The sequence below is a fragment of the Equus quagga genome, chromosome 2, assembly GCF_021613505.1.
Source record: "Equus quagga isolate Etosha38 chromosome 2, UCLA_HA_Equagga_1.0, whole genome shotgun sequence".
NCBI lineage: Eukaryota > Metazoa > Chordata > Mammalia > Perissodactyla > Equidae > Equus > Equus quagga.
The window spans coordinates 88868466-88883632 of NC_060268.1; the positions used below are offsets into that span (position 1 = coordinate 88868466).

Below are 15167 nucleotides of genomic sequence, written 5' to 3' on the forward strand. Positions count from 1 at the left end.
TCAGAAAAAGGAGAAGGATTGGTGGCAGCTATTAGCTCAGGGCTAATCTTCCTCCAAAAAAAAAAAATCTGTCAACCTAGAATTCTATACTCAGTGAAAATATTTTCAAACTGAAAGCAAAACAAATACTTTTGCAGGTGTATGAAAGCTAAAAGAATTCCTCTGTAGCAGATCCTCACTATAAGATATTTTAAACTGAAGGAAAATGATACCAGATGGAAATAGGGATCTATGTAAAGGAATGAGGAGCACCAGAAATAGTAATTACCTGGGAAAATATATAAGAATTTTTTCGTACTATTTAAAACTCTTTAAAAGATAGGTGACTGTTTAAACAAAAATAACAATGTAGTATGGGCTTTTGAACATACGCAAGGATAAAATGAATGACAACAATAGCACAAAGCCCAACTGGAGAGAAATGGAAGTACGCTACCAGAAGATCCTCGTACTGTCCATGAAGCTGTGCAGCAGCTCTTGAAGGTAGACTGTGATAAGTTGGAGTATGTGCCATGAACCCGAAAGCTACTGAGAGGAGAAATCATTTTAATCCCTACCTCACACCACATACAAAAGTTAACTTGAAATGGATCATTGACCTAGACGTTAAAGCTAAAACTATAAAGGTACCAGAAGAACACATGGGAGAAAACTTTTTGACCTTGGGTTATGCAAAGAGTTCTTAAATATGACACTAAAAGCACAATCCATAAAAGAAAAATGATAAATTGGACTTTATCAAAATGTAAAACTATGCTCTTCAAAGACACTGTTAAGAGAATTAAAAAACAAAGTGCAGAGTAGGAGAAAAAACTTGCCAATTATATAGCTGATAAAGGACTTCTATCCAGAATATATAAAGAACTCTCAACACTTGATAATAAGAAAGCAAACAATGCACCTAAAAAGAAACGGGCAAAAGATCTGAACAGACATCGCATCCAAGAGGATCTAAGACGGCAGATAGATACGCATGAAAAGATGCTCAGCAGCACTAGGTAATGGAGAAATGCAAATTAAAACCACAGTGAGATACCATTATGTGCCTATTAAAGTGGCTACAATTAAAAATATTAATCATACCAACATTGCAAGGATGGGGAGGAACTGGGGCCCTCATACTCTGCCGGTGGGAGTGTCAAATGGTGCAACCACTCTGGAAAACAGTTTAGCAGCTTCTTAAAAAGTTAAATAGACAACCACCATATGATCCAGCCATTCAACGCCTAGTTGTCTTCCCCAGAGAAATTAAAGCAGATGTCAATAGAGAGCTTTTACATGACTGTTCTCAGAACGTGTATTTGTAGTAGCTCCAACTGGAAACAGCCCCAAATCTATCAACAGGCAAACGGATAAAAAGGAAAAAACTATAGATAAACACGATGACATCAATGAGTCTCAAAATTACACTGAGTAAAAGAATTCACACACACACACAAAGAGAACGTACTGTATAGCACCGTTTATATAAAATTCTGCAATACACCAGCTGATCTATGATGACGAAAAATAGAGCAGCATTTCCCTGGAGATGCCGTGGGGACCTGGGGAAGGGCAGGAGCGGTGGGTTTAAAAAGGGACATGAACAGTTCTAGTCGACACTGTACTGAAGGTTCTAGCCAGGAAACTTCAGGAAAAAAAAAGGAAAAGAAAAGAAAAAAGGAAAAAATAAAGAAAAGGCATTCAGATTAGAAAGAAAGAAAGGAAACTATCTCTATTTGCAGATGATGTGATCTTCCATGTGGAAAATCCTAAGGAATCCACTAAAAACTATTCTCACTAATAAATGAGTTCAGCAAAGTTGCAAGGTACAAGATCAATATAAAAAACCAATATAGAAAATTCTGTACACTAGCAATGAACAATCTGAAAATAAAATTGAGAAAAAATTCCATTTACAATATCTTCAAAAAATTCTTAAAATCTGGAATAAATTTAACAGAAGAAGTGAAAAACTTACGCTCTGAAGACTACAAGGTATTGTTGAAAGAAATTAAAGACCAAACAGAAACACACCATTTGTTTGTTTCCATGGTTACGGAGCAGAAGACAACATTGTTAAGATGCCAATATTCCCCAAATTAATCTGCAGATTAATATGACCCTTATCAAAAGTCCAGCTGGCTTCCTTGCAGAAACTGACGAGCTCATCCTAAAATTTTCCCGGAAATTCAAGAGATCCAGAATAGCCAAAACAATCTCGACAAAGAAGAGCCAAGTTGGAAGACTCATACTTGCCAATTTGAAAACTTACTACAAAGCTACAGTTATCAAGACAGGGTGTGACAGGCTGAAGGATGGACACAGAGCTCAATGGCTAGAACTGAGTCCAGAAATAAACTCTCACCTTTATGCTCAATCGATTTTTGACAAGGGTGCCAAGACTATTCAATGTGGAAAGAATATCTTTCAATAAATCTTGCTGGGACAACCAACCTGAAGAGAATGAATTTAGACCTCTCCTCACACCACACACAAGAACTAGCTCTAGATAAATCACTGACCGAAATGTAAAGAGCTAAAATTAAAAAACTCTTAGGAAAAAAATAGGAATAAATCTTTGTGACTTTGGGTTAGGCAAAGCCTTCTTAGATATGAGACCAAAAGCACAAATGACGCAAGAAAAAATACATAAATTGGGCTTCATCAAATTTAAAAACTTTCGTGCTTCAAAAGAGACCATCAAGAAAGTGAAAGACAACACACGGAATAGAACATATTTGCAAATCATTGATCTGATAAGGGAGCTGTATCTAGAATATATAAAGAACACTTCTAACTCAATAAAAAGACAAAGTTTTTAAATGAGCAAAGCATCTGAATAGACATTTCTCCAAAGATGACATATAAATGGCCAATAAGCACAGGAAAAGATGTCTACCTTCTCAGGGACCAGGGCAATGCAAATCAAAACCACACAAAAAAATGAGAGATTAATTCACACTCACTAGGAGGCTATAATTTTTTTAAAAAGCCAAACAGATAATAACAAGGGTTGCATGAGGATGCAGAGAAATTAGAAGCCTCGTCCGCTGTTCATGGGGGTGTAAAATGATGTAGCTGCTTTGGAAACCATTCTGACAGTCCCTCAAATGTTAAACACGGTGGACTGACAGATGCTACAAGGATGAACCTTGAAAACATTATGCAAAGTCAAAGAAGCCAGTCACAAAGGACCGCGTACTGTTTTATTCCATTTCTGCAGAATGTGCAGACAAAGCAAACGCAGGGACAGAAAGGCGATTAGCGACTGCCTAGGTTCGGGGCAGCTGGCTGGATGGGGCGTGACTACTCATGGGTCTGGGGTTCCTTTGGGGGGAATGAAAACATTCCAAAGTCGATTGTGTGATGGTTATACAACTCTGAGAATATAATAAAAGCCACTGTACCCTTTACACAGTGTGTGAATTCTATCTCAACAACGCTGTTAGCCATATTAACAAGGAGACAAGAGGAATCTTCTTGTGGGTGATGGATATATCGCCACAATGACCGTGATGAATTCATGGGTGTATACATTTATCAAGATTTATAAAATTGTACAGTCTGCATATGTGCAATTTATTGTAGACCTATTATACCCCAGAAAGCTGTTTCTAAAAATCACCTACAGCCAGCATCTAAAAATAAGCCCAGTTCTCATCATGATCTATCCTTCCGGTCTCTCTTCTATGACCACACACAGGTTACAAAATGGGATAACCCCGTTTTTTTTCCACTTGCTAATATATCATGAGCCCCTGTCCAAGTCATTAAATATTTATGTCTCACGGCCACATAGCATTTTATGTTCAATAACGTAGTTCATTTATTCCAAACAGGGGCATCTAAAATGAGGCTATGGAGCTGTTCAGGCTGCTGCCCCCACTTCTGCCCCAGCTGGGTCACACTTCCAAACCCCCACGCCTCCACTGGCCTGCCCCCGGCTGGAAGGAACCCTCAGACCAGCCTGCAGCTCGGGCAGGGAGCCTGTGGGAACCAGCTGCTGGCCAGCCCACTCATTGCTGGCATTCCTGCCTCCTCTCACGGCCCTGGGTTGGCACCAGGTGCTGAGTGGGCCCCGGGCAGCTGTGGCCATGGGCTCGATGCCTGCTGCCTCTTCCTCCACATCGAGGCATCAGCCACACATAGGCACAAAAGGCAGAGAGAAAATTCGCCCAAGTCCCAGCCCAGTGCAGGGCAGGCCCCAGCAGTGACCATCAAACTTTTTGATTCACGTGTCCTCCTAAAATAATTGCAAACAATCACGGGCCTCGTGCGTTTTTAAGTTGATCTCTGAAATGGTATCACAAGTTTAACAGCTACAAAGTATATAACTGGGGACATATAATTTACATGCTTCCAATACACGTAGGGCTGAAGATTTAAGTTGTTCAATTCATAGGAAATGTCCACATGTAACTCAATTAGCAAAGCCAGTCCTTATCGGCAAAGTGGCTAATTCAGAATTCGTGTCCACCAGAAAAAGTTTGATTTTGTTTTTTAAATTTAAATAAAATTGTTAATCTAGGAGCTGGCCCCATGGCCAAGTGGTTAATTTTGTGCACTCTGCTTCGGTGGCCCAAGGTTTCACGGGTTCGGATCCTGGGTGCAGATATGGCACTGCTCATCAGGCCATGTTGAGGCAGCGTCCCACATGCCACAACTAGAAGGACTCACAACTAAAAATACACAACTACGTACCAGGGGGCTTTGGGGAGAAAAAGGAAAAATAAAATCTTAAAAAAAAAATTTGTTAATCTACATCCCAGTGACAACTCTCATTTTTTAATTATGATTCAAGCTAAGAATTGGATAGAGAGGTAGGTAGGGAGGTAACTAGGATGGATGGACGGATGGACAGATGGCCGTAGGATGGACAGATGGATGATGGCGGGCATATGGACAGATGGGCACACGAAGATAGGGAACCCCGCCACGTGTTTGTCAACTGAATTCCAAAAGGCCCCGCCTCTTTGATAGCCGTACGCTCTGCTGTCAGCCTGTCCCGCAGTCAGTGCTGCTCATTCCTGACGTGTCCCCTTGGTGGCTCGGCAGCCCTCTGCTCTGGGGGATGCAGCGGCATGGGTTTCGGGAGGGGTGTGAAATGAACCAAGGATGACGGAGCGGGGTGTGAAAGTGGCGCGGTCACAGGCAGCGTCTGGGGGAAAAGCAGCTGGAGAGGAGTCCGGGGACCCTCCCGGCCTGTGGCCATGGCCAAACCTCCCTCGGGATCTGGAGCCCGTGCTGCAGGCCACTTCCTCCTGAGGCGTTGCCGGCTGTTCCTCCATCTGCGCCAGGGCCCGGAGCCCTGGCTTCTACTGGGAAGATAGAAAACCGCCTCCTGAGTCGCTCACCCTGACTGCTGCTCAGGGAGGCTGGGACAAACCCAGCGACCCCCTCGGTCTCCTGGGTGAAGACCCCTGGGTGATGACAGGGGCCCTCGGTGCTCAGCATGCGCTGTGCAAAGTAGCCAACCAAAACACTCTCCTGTCAGCACCAGACGGAGACCTGGACCTGGAGATGACGGTCCCCACCAACAACACACAGAATCACTCTTCTCAGGGCCGTCAGCCTCCAGAGGAGAAAAGTCTCAAAACCAGGACGCTAACACAAGTTTCTGAAGACTCTCACACTTTCCGAGCAGGAGCTGAGGTCCCGTGACTGCAGAAAGCATTTCCGCAGGCTGGCTCAAGAAATGAAAATCCAGGCCATGGGAGAAGGCAGCATGCATGCCAAGAGGAGGGAAATCACAGCCTCTGAGCCCAACCTCACCGCTGGCTCTGGGTTTCCCGGGAGCCAGGGCGAAAAGGGAAACATGTCTTTCTAATGGAGTTTGCTTGACGCCCCCAGAAAATCTGGAATGCTTTCTCTTTCAAGTTAATTTATTTCCTAACATATACTCAAAAATTACTCAGTTGGAACCCTATATGGGGCAAAGGAGATGGACATTGTTGAAGGAAGTCTAGTAACCTCTTTATTTACCTGAGGGGTAAAGGGACCTCTCCGAGGAAGTCACCGCATACAAGGGGAGCAGGAATCTGGGCCTCAGCTGGCCTGACTCCCTGTGTGTGCCCACCACCCTGCACTGCGCACCCTGAGGGGTCAGCTGGTGGGGCAACGCACATTGTCTGCTGAGACCCGACCTGGACCCCAGAGACATCATGGGGTATTGGCATGAATCAGAAGAGGCAGCCCCAGTGCACCGCCCCCCAGCTTGGTGGGCAGAATGGGAACTGGGACCCCCCCACTGGTCCCCTTTGCGGGGCATGACCTCAGAGCTGCACTCAGCGGCCTGGACTTTGCGGTATCTCACCTCTCGTTTTAAAATTTCATTTCTCTCCCTGAGAAGCAGGGAGCTGGAGAGTGGAAGAGACAAGACCTAGTGTCCCCGAGTCTGTGACAAGGCCCGAGTAGGCACGCAGAGAAGTGACACAGAGTGCCAGGGTCACCTCGGTAAGGTGGACAAAAGGTAGAGCTGTCAATGTGACCATGAAGCTACAATGAGCTAAAACGTGGAAAGAAGCCATCCGTGGCACTAGCTCTTGGAGCATGCTGGTCCCCTCAGTGCTGGTGTCTGGACAAGACTCTGCGGTCCTGGCAGAGCTCACACCCCAGGACAGGGTTGGCAGGGGAGGGGGAAGCCACCCTTCCTGCCCCCGTCTCCCCTGGTTTGGGAGCGAGCGCCCCGAGAGCTCACAGGCGAAGCTGGGTGTCGCCCTGCAAACTGCATTAGAGCCCTGGGGCCTGGCTGGGCTGGCAGAGATGTGATGGGAGCCTGCAGGCGGACCTGTCACCACAGGCACAGCTGGGCCACCGGACCCCGGCAGCGATGGGCACCAGCATGGAGCCCAGTGCCTGGCATGGAGGTGGTGCCCCAAAAGTCAGATAAATTAACTGATCATACGATGCAAGGGTGTCCGGAAGCTTCTTCTGGGGTACCAGAGCAAAGCTCAACCTCTCCGTTAGCTGCAGGAAAACGGTCCAGTCCTACCCAAGTCAACCCCATGGACCAGTTATTGAGCACCCCGCAGTGTGCTTAAGTCCCCGCGGGGGACTGCCACCCTGGGGGGGCCACAGACATAGGCTGTGTGATTCACCCCATGAAGGGAGTACCCAGCCCTCGTTACAGATGCGGGAGCTGGGCTTTGCCCAATGACACGCTGCTTGCGTGCAGAGGGACCAACGTGTGAGTCTGAAAATGCCGCTGCTCCCCTTGCTGCTGCAAACCCTGAGGCTGAGCCCCTGCCGCAGTGCCCGGGCAGCCCCAGGCCCAGAGCAAGCCTCCCTCAGCCCAGGGGGCTGACCGAGGGGACACAGGGAGAAGGACCACTGCCCTGGGCTGTAAAGGACTTTCCCACATCCCAGGACCCCTCAGTCTCGGGCAAACCAGGACAGCTGGGCACCCGGGACGCAGGACAAAGCTGCCCCCGCTCTCTTAGCCAAACCCCAGTTGTCCCCAAGGAAGTTCCATCCAGCCCCACAGCTCCATGCGGGGGCTCTGCACACCCACTCAGTTCCCCAACACCCCAGTTTTGCTCTTCTCAGCTTCCTTCCAAAGGCAGCTCCTGGCCTCTGCCCGTCAGCCTTTCAGGCCCACCGTGGGGAAAAAAGGCCCTCAACTGAGAGGGCAGAGACGCCGGGGGTAGTTCCTGGTGACAAGCGAGCTCCCTGATGGCTGGAGGGCTGAGGTCTACCTTCCAACGGCCCTGGGAGCCTGAGGCCGAGCCGACCCTGGACGGAGTGCTGCCAGCCCCCGCCGTCCTCCTCACTCCCAGAGCCCTCCCAACCCGGTTTGGTGTTTTAAGAAAGAAACGCACATGTTCCCATTGAAGGCCCTCAGCAGTCCTCCAGGCAGCGGGCTGGCCTTCTCTCCTTACAGATGAGGAAACCGAGTCAGACAGACCATCTTGCCCAGGGCCCGGCAACTGGGAACGATGGACGCCAGAGCTTCATCTGGATCTGCTGGGCTCTGGAGCACGAGTCTCACCTGGTGCAGATGCTGCCCTTTTACCCCAAAGCCTGTGTCTTTTCTATGAAAACTACACTGCACTCCGACCTCAACAACCACCTTAGGGGGTAATACCGCCCAGAGCGTTGACACGAGAAGCAAAAAGTGACGTGTACCAAGATGGTCATGGTGACGGACTGCTGACCGCTCACCTGCAAACCGATGGACAGGAGTCGGCGTGGGGGGGAGGGGCGGGCGGGTGGGGTCTGTGCAGGGCAAGGTCACTGAGCTCAGCCGGTGAGGACCACGTGGTGCAACTAACAGCTGAGGGTTCCCTGAGGCCGGGCTCTCTCAGGACTTTGTGGGGCTAGGACTTACTATGTGTCGTTCAGTTCTAAGGACCTAGTGCGACGGCTGCTCCTGACGTCCCCTTTTACACACATGGCAATTGAAGCACAGGGACCTTAACTGTCTGGTCCAAGGCCAGTGCGTCACAGCTCCAAGGTCATGTCTACACGGAGCAGCAGGACGTGGGGGGACACAGAAGCCAAACATAGGAACGTCTGTGCTGATGAAGGTTACCCCAAAGCCTGAGTCAGAGGACTGTATCTGCACGGGGTGAGGGGAACAAGGTGTGAATTAGGCTCCCCTCCGCCTCCTCCATTTACAACTCTTACAGTCATTTCTTACAAAGGCGGCCAGGTCCCAGCTTGGGCACCTGGTGGCCAGGTGACAGCAGATCAAGAAGGATGACAGGCCGCAGGGGATGCAGCACGAGTCCGCCTGCGCTCTGCATGGCTATCTGGAGGAGGGCTGCTGGCTCTGGCTGGCCCCAGTGTCCCCATTGTCTGGGTCGGGGAAATGGGACCGGGCCTCCCTGGATCCCCATCACAAACGTGTCCACCGTACCATGGCTCCTCACAGCTCAGCAGCATTTCTCCAACCTGGGGGCCGGGTCTGGCCTTCTGTCGTCAGGAAGGATGCTGCTGGAGGTGAGACCGAGGAGGGGCCCTGTGCAGCGATTGCCTTGGGGCATGGAGGGGCCGCGGGTGTGGGAGACCCAGCAGGGGCGCAGCTCCCCAGGCTAGGCCCACGTGGGTGACACTTGGATGCAGAAACTCAAGTCTGGCTGGTGCCTTCGGGGCTGTGCGACACAGGCCAGAGGGCAGGGAGCAACCCCACTGCCAGCGAGGCCAGCGTTGGGCTTCCCAGGGGAGGGCCCCCACCCCCTTGCCTGCCGAGTCCCCCCCATCTGGGGCCTCGAGGGGGCCTCGAGCCTGGCAGGCTCCAGCTCTCCTGGGTTGGACCACCAGGAAGGCATGCGGTTGGCTGTGTTCGGCTTGGCTGCTGAGGCTGAGGGCATGGTGCAGGCCCGCGGCTGCCAGGGAGCCTCCTGTGAACCCAGTGCCCCCTGCGCCCCTCGGCTTCCCCTCGGTCAGGGCTCCCTAAGCTCTTCTGTGCTCTGGACCCTTCTGTGGACTCCTCAGGAGGATGCTTTTAAATATACAAAATACAACACCTGGGCCAGCAAAGGAAACCTATTATTTCAGTTTGCAAGGGCTGCCGTACAAAGCAGGACCATGCACTAAGTGGCTTAACAACAGAAACCGGCTGTGGCAGTCCTGGAGACCAGAGTCGGAGGGCAGGTGTCTGTCAGCAGGGCGGCGCCCTTCACTCAGAGATGGATCTGCTGCGGCCTCTGGCTTCACTGGTTCCCTGGCTCGTGGCGACTAACTCCAGTCTTCACAGGTGTCCCTGTGGGCGTGTCTGGGTCCGAATTTCCCCTCCATCTAAGGACCTCAGTCCTCCTGGCTTAGGGCCCACCTGCTCCAGGATGACCTCATCTTAACTAATTACATGTGCAAAGGCCCTGTTCCACTGAGGTTCTGCGGGTTAGGGCTCCAACATAGGAACTGAGGGGACACACTTCAACCCATAACACCAACCAAATATTTAACAAAACAAACGTACGATATTAATAGTAATTTATTAACACGTGAAGTAACGTGATCTAGTGGCCGGCCTAAGAATGACTGTAACCTGGCAATAGCAATGAGTGTGACATTTCAAGACACTGACAATCGTGATGTCCTAAGAAAATATCCAGAGACAACGCCCCAGGGGCTCCGATACCAGTGGGGCCGTTGCCTGCATTCCTAGCTGGAGAAGATGCTAATTATCAGTTAGAAGTCCCTGAAAATAAGGGTGTCATTCCTTCCCATCCAAGAGCATGGCCCCCTGAATCCGACCCTGCACCCCGGGTTAAGAACGCTCCGGTGGGGCCTCCCCAGGCTGCTCCTGGATGGTTAAGGAGGCTCAGCCCAAGTCTGGAGCCCAGGGCGCAGCAGGGCAAGCAAGGAGCCGAGACAGATCTGCGGACGTGCTGGAAACTCACCACAGCCACACCTGGCTCGGGGCAGGCCCAACCGCGCAGGTGCCTCGGGCCGGAGGGCGGGAGGTCAGGTGCGGCCAGTTCTAGCCCAGCTGCCCGAGGGGCAGGAAAGCAGTGGGAGGCTGGCCTCCCTGAAGAAGTCCACCTGCATGTTGCAAGAGGACATTCCCTGTCCTGAAGGGGAGAGGCTGGTAGAGCCATTGGGGCTGAGGCTGGGACAAGATGGAGTCTGGAAATTTCTTACTGTGCAAAATACCCACCTAGTGAAGACCCAGGAGAACGTTCAAGACATTGCTGCTTCGAAGGCCCCTCCCTTCCCCACAATGAGTTACAGCTTTGGTGTCGAGCAGGGGGGTTCCACACACTGTTTGGCTTGATGGTCTGGGGGCCCCTCACCAGCTCCCGAGCCAGGAAGGGCCCTGTGGACACAGGGAGACCTGGCAGGGGAGCAGTGAGGAGGCGGCAGGCAGGCAGGCACCCTCCTCGCCCCGGGAAATGTGCGTCCCTGGGCAGGCTCACAGGCTGCTGAAGCCTCCAGGTGGCCTGTCCTATTTCCCACATCGGGAGCCACCGCCATGCAAGCTCTGCGGGTCGTCTCCGGACCGAGGTCTCCAGGAATCCCTTGCCCCGTCACTGATGGGAGGGCTCCCTTTCCCTCCCCAAAGCCCCATCCCAGATTCTGCCTGGCCCCCAGGAAGCCAGGGAGCACGGAGCTAGGCCCGCTGGGCAGTGGGTGCGAATCCCATCCCCCCAGTGCAGTGATGGCTGTCCAGGTGCCCCGCTCAGCATCTAGTGCTGCACAGAACTCGACCTCCATTCCTTCTGCGACCCCGCCATCACCAAGCCTGCATCACAGAATCAGACAGCTCGTCAGAGCCTGCACACACTTGCGCACCAGGACCCAACCCCAGCTGGGCCAAGCCCCGGAGGCCACGCTCTGTCCACTGCAGCCTGGCGCCTCCCAGCCCTAGTGAGTCCGCAGGGGAGCACCTTTAACCCCTCGGCCTGTGTCCTCACCAGCAGAAAGATCACAAGAATGTGAGGATCACAGTGGACGATTATGCAATGCACTGGTCAGGATGTGTGTGGGGTGGGGGGGCGTGCAGGGGGAACACACAGGGCCAGGCTGTTGAAGGGGCTGCCGGCTCTGCATGTCCCGCCTCGCCAGCTCCAGAAGGGGGAAGCAGGTGGGTGTAGGCAGTAGATGGTGGGTACATGGACAGACTGCAACTCGTCCCTTAATAGCCACCTTCCCTTTATTCAGCACTAGAGTCCAGTGTTTTAGCTGGCACTGCCCAGCCTCCTGCTGGAGTGTGCAAGTTATATGTGCAAGCTTGGGGTCACTTCTTCTCCCCTTCCTGCCAGCTGTAATGCAGATGGGATGGCAGGGGCTGGGTGGCCATGTTGGGCCAGGAGACAAAAGTCTTGCATGGAAGCTGGCAGAGCGACAAGACAGGAGCCTCTCCAGCCTTGGCTCGTGCTCACTCGCATCGTGGCTGCATAAATGAGAAACACACCTCTGCTTCCTGTTGGGGCTGTGGCTACAGCAGCCTAACAGGAGGCCGCCCCCCTGGCTTCTGATGTCCACTGTCTAGAACTCAGGCATGTGCAAAGGCGGTGCTTGCTTTGCTGTTCCCACCACTGCGGTAGGAGCGAACAGTGACAGGCCAGGATGTCCCTCCCCGGCGGCTATGCTGGCAGGTAGGAGAGCAGCTCTGCTCTAGGCTGTTCCACCTGCACACTTCTGAGCCTGCGCGTCCATGCAGGTGATGGGCGCCCGTAGGAGTAAGGCGCTGTAACTCAGCATCTAAAGAATTGCCAGTCTGGGTCCTGGGAGCTGCACATGGCTGCAGCTCAGAGCAGAAGGGCCCGGAGCACGAGGAGACCATCCTGCCCAGCTACTGGGCCACCCGCTCCGAGGGGCACCTCGAGGTCAGATCGCAGAACGTTCCTCGTGTCCTCTCTGAGTCTACAGTTCATAACAGCTATGGAACCGCGTGAAAGGAGGCCAGGGACACACCATTACGGGCTGTGTTGTGACAACTGAGGAAACTAATGGAGTCATCACGCCTGCCTCACGGGGCCTGGGTTATTGTCACACAAATGAGCGTCAGTGGGAGCTCACAGCACACAAAGGGAATGACACCAGAGTCCCTCACACTGGGGTTTTCCCGGTGGGGAAGGGGAGCCTGTATCAGGATTCCACACAAGAGTCAATTTAGAGGCCGCTGAGTCCACCTGAGGCAGAGAGGGAAGCCCTCTCATCTGGGGGCCCATGGGCCCCTGGGGAGGGGGTCTCGCCCACCCCCACTCACTGGAGGGTCAGACACCAATGGGCAGACTTCGGGCCCCAGTTGGCAGGGCGGAAACTGAAGTCTGCCTTTGCCTTGTGTCCCCCAAGACTGGTCCCCATGCCCAAGGAAAGCCAAGACTTTTCTCAACTCTTTTATTAAGTCAGAAACGGGTAACAGCAATGCACCTGTCAGGGGCAGCCCCTCTGTGAGGTCCTTTGTGCCGTGTAAGAAGTGTGCTTGTCTCAAGTCAGAAGCCCAACAGGCCTGGGGGGCCCTCCAGGCCAGGAGGAGCCCCGGGGCTGCGAGTTCTCCAGCAGAGTCATCAGCTCCTGGGACCAGAGCCACGTGGCTTCAGGGTGGCTGAGATGGAGCACTGAGAGCAAAGGGGGCCAACCTCTGACGTGGGTGGAGCCTGCAGAAGCTGGACACCCACCTTCTGCTTCCGGCTTTTTCCAAGTGGCAGCCAACGGCCCCGGCTGGGGCTCCCGGGTGGGCAAACCCAGGCCAAGGGCCCCAAGGGATGCCCGCAGGACCAGTGCCGGCGCGGAGGGCCTGTAAGGGGCAGGGCTGACTTGTGGAAAGCGGCTGGTGTGTAACACGGCCTCAGATCTTTATAAAGGGCGCACGCAGCCCCCTTCGGAGGCCAGTCATGAAGCACCAAGCAGCACTCTGCAAATGGCAGGCGGCCTGGGAGCCACAGGTCTTGACCAAGGGACCAAGAACCCTCAGTCCCTCCAAAGGTGCCCCGGGGCGAGGGGGTGATGAGCCCCAAACTCTAATTCTAGGTGTCAGGATGGCTGTTGGCAGGAGCTGACCTCTCCAGAACCCCTGATGCCGGGGACACAGGAGGTGAAATAATGTTTGGCAGTTCTCTTGGGACCATTTGTCCTTTTTGAGCTCAGAGGGCAAATAGGCCAGATCCAGTTACTAGTCAGAAGGCCAAGATGCCAGAGGGCAGTGGGTGCTGGTTAGGGGCCCGGGGGCTGTGGCCTTGCTGCCGTCCTCCGTGCTGAGTACAGCCCTGGAGCCCCTCTCTGGTCCCCAGCTCACATCTGCTCCTGGCCTCGGAGGGTAGGGCCACATTCTCAGGACCACGGCGGTCCTGTCAGGAGACAGGGTCACTGCTGCCTCTTGGGGTGGGTTCTGAGGAGGGGAGGTGACAGGGCAGCCCCAAAGGGCATCCCTTGGCTAGCAGCATGCGTCACCGTGGGCCCTGAGTCCTGCTGTGTGACTGGGCAGGAGAGTGTCTGCACCTGGGCGCAGCATCCCGGGACAGGGCTGGCTTGACCAGGACGTGGCAAGATCCCCAAGGGGAGGGCCAGACTCTGGGGAGGGGCCCACAGGAGATGTCCTCTTTAGCCTTGGGGGTCTGGGTGTCATTTCCTAATGAAGCCTTGTGGATGTCACCGAAGTCACCTGACAGGTTTCCGCCCCTTACAAGATGTGTCCTCGACTTTATTCTCAGCAACTTCTGCTCTCAGTCCTGGGGGACCCTGCTTCCCCGCCACCTGGGACATCCTCTCTGGGGTGACATCGCAACCCTCCACAGGGAAGGTTAAGCCATGAATGCTGCCCACCTCCGACCCCCCATGCTGGGCGCTTCCCTGCCTGGCCCCGGCCCCAGCACCTGCAGCAACAGGTGACCTCAAAGCTCTGCAAAGGTGTCCTCCTCCCGGAGGCTCAGAGGGTCCTGGTGTCACTCCACGCTGCTCTGGAAGGTCCTCTCCCTCCGCCAAACACTGCAGAGCAGCAAAGGCCCCGGAGAGGCACACGGGGTGCTGGGGACGGCTTCTTCTCCATCTAAAACTCAGAAGAGCCCCCAAGGCCGCTGCTCCCGGAGCTGGTGGGGCTGGCTGCCGGCCCCGGGCCGGGCTGAGCTCCCCGCAGTGACAGACAGGGTCAGGGCCACTCTGGGACAGTGAGGGCTGCAGCCGTGGGGTGGGGAGAAACACGCAGAGTCTGCGGAGGAACACAAGGGAGAGAGAGGATGTGAGTCAGTGCCCACCTGTTCTGTCCTAACCTGGAACAACAGGACCATCGAGAGGCCGCGTGTCAGGGCTGGAGCTCGGGCCCCCACCACAGGAGGCTGGGTGGGAGAGGGCGGCCCTCCTGTGTCCAGCAGTGCAGCCCTGAACGAGTCCGCTGAGCCACGGTTTCCCCAGCGAGAACACGGGAACTACGCATTCACCCTTTCGTTCCCTCCAGCCACATTCCCTGAGCGCCCTCGGCCTGGCAGGCCCCATGCTGGGCGCTGGGGAAGCAGGCTACTGTCCCCACGGATCATCCCCCAGCAGAGACACTGCAGGCTGGTACAAATCACTGCACACAGTAGTCAAGTATCAAGAGAAGTGCTATAAATTAAAAATTAAAGAGCAGAACCAGGACTTCTTTTTTTTCTGGTGGAGGGTGTGGGAAGGAGGTACCATTCAACCTGAGACCCGAAGGATGGACAGGAGTTAGCTGGATGGGAGACAGCAGTCCAGGCAGAAGGAATGGCATGTGCAAAGGCCATGAGATGGGAATTTGGCATGCTTGAAAATCTACAGGAAAG

The 15167-nt window shown here is 53.4% G+C and overlaps 1 protein-coding gene across 4 annotated transcripts in view; it reads right to left on the bottom strand.

Moving 5' to 3' along the window:
• Positions 1-12760: 12760 nt before the first annotated feature.
• KLHL25 (kelch like family member 25) overlaps positions 12761-15167 on the bottom strand; it is a 33980-nt gene continuing 31573 nt past the window's right edge. For all 4 annotated transcript variants that reach the window (XM_046654385.1, XM_046654386.1, XM_046654384.1 and 1 more), the window contains exon 3: positions 12761-14575. The gene's annotated coding sequence lies outside the window, so the exon portion shown is untranslated. The remainder of the gene's footprint in view (positions 14576-15167) is intronic.